Below are 5,122 nucleotides of genomic sequence, written 5' to 3' on the forward strand. Positions count from 1 at the left end.
ACCACCACACAGGGATACGAATTGATATGTTTTCACTAAAATTAGCTGGGCCAGAAGAAGGCCCAGTGCCCTAGTTTGTTTTCAGCAGGACAGGTGATGGCACCTGCCCCTACAACTTTAAGGATCACAGACGGCCGTTAAGGCCGTGCATAGGCGCCTGCGGTAGGAGGCAGGGCTTTTCAGATGACTACCTTGGAGGCGCGAGCAGCATCGGACGTTGCAGGTATGCGATTTCCATTTTCAGTTCTTTTATTCGTGCATGATTATATTTTTATGGTTATGCATCATTATCGGTATGAGTATTTAATTTTGTGCGGTTCGATCGTGATCGAGTTATATGCCATCTGCATACCTTGGATATTTGAATGGTAGTTAAGGGATGTGCTCTACTGGGGAAGGTTGCTTAGGATGCAGTAACTGTAGCATGCCTGGGAGGGACTTGGTATGTCTCGCTAATTCGGAGCCGTATGATTTTAGAAATGGATTGGTTAGATCCCTAGCTATGGTAAGCTTGGGGATTCCTCAACAGGTTGTTTATGGAATGGTAGCAAGGATGGGGATTTCTTTTCGAGCATTGAGCGGCAACGGTTAAGCAGGATGGAAGTGGGGGAGAATCCTTTGAGCGGGCAAAGGTAAGAGCACGCAGATCTAGAATGAGTGCCCGACCTCCGAGAAGGAAAAGAAGTGGTACAACATTGATGGATTGAGAAGTCTAGGGTTAGGAGCTCGAGAAACTCCCCCTCAGCCAGTGCGTGTACTGGTGATGGTTAGGATGTGGTTGGAAATTCAGGAAGGGGGATCGCCTGTAGGGCTCGAGTGAGTCAGAAGGAGTATCTTGAGAACTGATAGCGTGGGGTGCTTTCGCTTTAGCAGTCAGTGGTGGAAATTGTTGTAAGACTATGGGGCAGCCGTAGCATTCACCAGCAGTCAGTGGTGGAAAGTATTGTAAGACTACGGGGCAGCCGTAGCATTCACCAGCAGTCAGTGGTGGAAATTATTGTATGACTACGGGGCAGCCATAGCATTCACCAGCAGTCAGTGGTGGAAAGTGTTGTAAGACTACGGGGTAGCCGTAGCATTCACTAGCAGTCAGTGGTGGGAAGTGTTGTCAGACTACGGGGTAGCCGTAGCATTCACTAGCAGACGGTGATAGAAGGTGGTGTAAGACTGTGGGTACACCATAGCATTTCATAGTAGCTTCGTTAGCGGAGTTGGGGCGAGGCCCTTATCTCCTAGTGATCTGATAGGGATCAGGAATGGGTAGTGGATGAGAATGATAGGGAGTTTGCCTGTACAGCCCTAGAGAGGTGAGACCTTGGGAGAGGCCGTTCCAAGATATAGTTGGGTGAGACCCGTGGGCGAGGCCCGTATGAGAATAGCAGTATAGGTGAGACCTGAGAGCAGGGTTGCTCAGTAGTATGGTTGGGTGAGACCCGTGGGCGAGGCCCGAGCGAGAATGGCTAGACAAGTAGGACTAGAGGGATAGAGGCGGGTGAGACCCGTGGGTGAGGCCCGTGAGTTTTAGCAGCACAAGTGGGACCTGGTAAGGACCTTAGTTTCAAGATAGGGGATCGGGGATCCCAGGAATTCTAGTTCCTGTATGGCAGAATAGATTGCGCAGTTATAGGTGGTCGAAGTTTCTTCGAAAGTCGTTGGGAGCGACTAGTAGTTGTGTTGGGACAGCGATCGGTGGGAGCCGGTAATCCAGATATTGATAGGTTGGTAGGGACCAGGGTGGTCTCAGTTCATCTGGAAGTCAGATGAGGAATAGCAGGATTTCTAGTCAGTAGCAGTGCGCGTATGCAGCGTATGGTGGAATTCAGTTAGTTGATCGTGGGGTGCTCGACACCAAATTATAGTAGAAAGAATTGCCCAGTGGATACTGGCGATAATGACCCGAAATGGAGGTAGCGGGAGTAATGGATTGGTGAAGATAGGATCTTCACAGTGACAGAGGAAATAGTTGGTTATGGAGCATTGCCTTGGGGAGGCAAGGAAAATCGTGCAAGGAAAGAAGGGGCGAACCGCTATGGGTTTAGTGCAGTACTCGGTGAGTACCAGAAGGATTGTCAGTTGAGTAAGTTGCGTTTCCAGAATGTTCAGGGTCAGGGTTGAACCGAGATGATTATCCGCAAGAATTAATGTTAGTCGGAATGACCGAGCGAAAGGCCAACGAAGGTAGGCAGCTGGTGTTGCAATAATTGGTGGGGTATTGGAGGCAGAACGCAGGCGGCTGGCCATAGCAAACTTCGAGGACGAAGTTTAGTTTAAGTGGGGGAGAGTTGTAACACCCAAAGTCTGGAAGCCAAGAAAGGAAAGAAAACCCTAATTTTAAGGGATGACTCGGCGAGTCCAAGGAGGAACTCGGCGAGTCCGAGCGGGATCCGGGTCGAGGAGTAAGTAACCGACTCGGCGAGTCGGCCAAGGAGACTCGGCGAGTCTGGTCTGTGCGAGGAAAACCCTAAATTCGGGAATTGGAGCCTATTTAAACGCCTCATTCTCTTCCCTAGGGTTCCTTTACTACCTCTCTAACCCAGGACACCAAACCCTAGCCGCCATATCCATTGATTGAGCCATTTATTGCCTTGAAGAGTGCATTAAAGCTTTGAGAAGGAAGAAGGATCTTGGAGGGGCAAGAAGGGGCTGTAGATCTGGGATTGGGGAGATCTTTATGAATATTTGGAGGTAATAAACTAGTTCTTGGACTCTTTTGCACCTAGATCTATGTGTGAGTTTTGGGGCATTTTAGCCATGATGGTATCCATTGAGTTAGAAGCCAAATCTGAAGTTGCTACTTCGGATCTAAGCATATTATGGTCTTGAGAAGCATAAAGTATCTGCCCTTGAGTTGATTATGGAACCTCTTTACCTTAAAACCTAGTTTATGGTGTATTTTTCCTAGATCTCCTTCTCTACACGTAAAGTTTGCAACTTTACGTGAGGAATAGGCTTGGGAAGGGTAGATCTACAGTTTGGAGTCCATGCATGACTCAAAAGTCCTCTGTATATATGGAGATCTAAATGGACTCGGCGAGTCCTTTGACTGGACTCGGCGAGTAGCATGAAGATTTGGAGGAACTCGATGAGTGGGATGAACAGCTCGTCAAGTCAGATGAAGTTGGGCAGAACTCGGCGAGTTGCATGAACAACTCGGCGAGTTTGTTGAAGGTTTTCTTGGACTCGGCGAGTTTGTTCTTGGACTCGGCGAGTCAGGTCGCGAAACCCTAAACCCTTCGAGTTGAGACTCGAATCAGTGAGTCGAGTGGAGACTCGGTGAGTTGGACAGGTCAGGACTCTGAAATCGGTAGACTCGACGAGTCATGGACTGACTCGGCGAGTAGGGTTGACTCTGACCAGGACTTTGACTTTGACCAGAGTTGACTTGGTTGTCTTTCGCGGGTCAGTTAGAATCAGTGTTGCATTGATATTGGTAGCTCAGGGAGCGAGTGGAGCAGAAGTTCAAAGAGTTGTCGGGCAGCGGCTAATGGGATCAACAGCAAGTTCAGCCAGTGCAGGTGCGTTTCCCTTTGTGTGAATGGGTCTAAGGCCACAATGCCGACCCATGTAGTTATGAGTAGAAGACCCGGGGGTTAGCCCTAGGCACAGTATGGTAGTATGATATTCAGGTCGAGGTCCAGTGGTAGCGGGCGGGAGCCCAAGGAATTGTTTATGTGATGGTTTATACTTGTTGTCTGTGTGATGCTTGTATGTGCATGGTAGGGAGGTGAGTGTGGGCGATGTCCCATAACTCACCAATAGTAGAGTGTGGATGGTGTTCGACATCTCATTAGCAGTAGATCAGGGGCGAGGCCCGAGTTAGGGAAAGAGTGAGTGTGGGCTGGGCTCGTATCTCACAATCAGTAGGAGGGTGGGCGGGGTTCCATGACTCATCAGTAGCAGGGCAGGGGCGAGGCCCAGGATAGGTGAGGCCTTAGGACAGGATCAGTTCGTATGTGTTTAGCTTATGTGTTGTGATATGTTTATGTGTTATTATTTGTTGTCGGGCAAGGCCCTGTGACAGTCTAGGTATAAGTGAAATAGATATGTATCCGAGCGGGGCTCGAAGCCAGGAGGGGCCTGGAGCGGCAGGGCCGTTGTAGCGGGCGAGGCCCGAGGTAACAGGGAGGCCCAGGGTAGGGGCGAGACCCTAGATAGCAGGCGTGGCCCAGTATGTGCAGTATGTGGTTATGCATGGTATGTGGTAGGGTGGGGAACTCACTAAGCTTCGTGCTTACGGTTTTCAGTTTTGGTTTCAGGTACTTCCAGTAGCAAAGGGAAGAGCTCGGGGTGATCACATGGCACACACCATAGATTAGACAGCCTGGGAATGTTTACTCTGATAACGAACATGTGTTTTGGAAATTAATACTATGTTTATGTTTTGGATTGATGACCCTACTTTAAGTAATGTTTTAATAAAAGAAATTTTTAGTCTTGAATTTTGGGACGTCACACCATAAGCTCCTTTTTCTTGTTATTCTTGAGTTATTTCTATGATATCTAAACATGGTGTAAGCTTTAAAACACTCTAGGGTAGAAGTGCTTACAATTTGGGGCAAAAGATTGAAGATCCTTGGGAGAGAATTCGGGCTTTTCTCTAGTTGAAATGGAAGAAATGAACTAAAATGTCTAAGTGCCCTTTATATAGTCCATGGAGTTTTTGGTCCAAAAATATCATTTGAGCCGTAAAATCCAAACTCTTGGAGTTTTGAAACTTATAAGATGCACAAAATACTCTAGGGCATCCTCTCCCCTGATATCTCCTTAAGTGTAAATCCTGAAATACTCAAACTTATTCTAAAAAGTCTGAAAATTAACAACAACTGCTCTGACTTCTATTTACTTACATTTTTGTACAGAATACAAATTTCGGTTTGTCACATCATCCCCCTGTTAGAAGGAATTTTGTCCCGAAATTAGAATTTACGTAAGGAAGTAGGCATGAATAATCAAGCCAAGAAGTGAGGATACTTCCTAAATGATTGATTCTCGCGCTCCCTAGTGAAATCGGGTCCTTGGTTGGCATCCCAGCGGACCTTCACTAAAGGGAAACGACTATGAATCATTCACATGACCTCTCGGTCCATGGTCACTACGGTTCTTCCATGTAGGCGAGGCTCTT

This window comes from Lactuca serriola, chromosome 4, assembly GCF_051521515.1.
Source record: "Lactuca serriola cultivar US96UC23 chromosome 4, Lser_US96UC23_V15, whole genome shotgun sequence".
Taxonomy (NCBI): domain Eukaryota; kingdom Viridiplantae; phylum Streptophyta; class Magnoliopsida; order Asterales; family Asteraceae; genus Lactuca; species Lactuca serriola.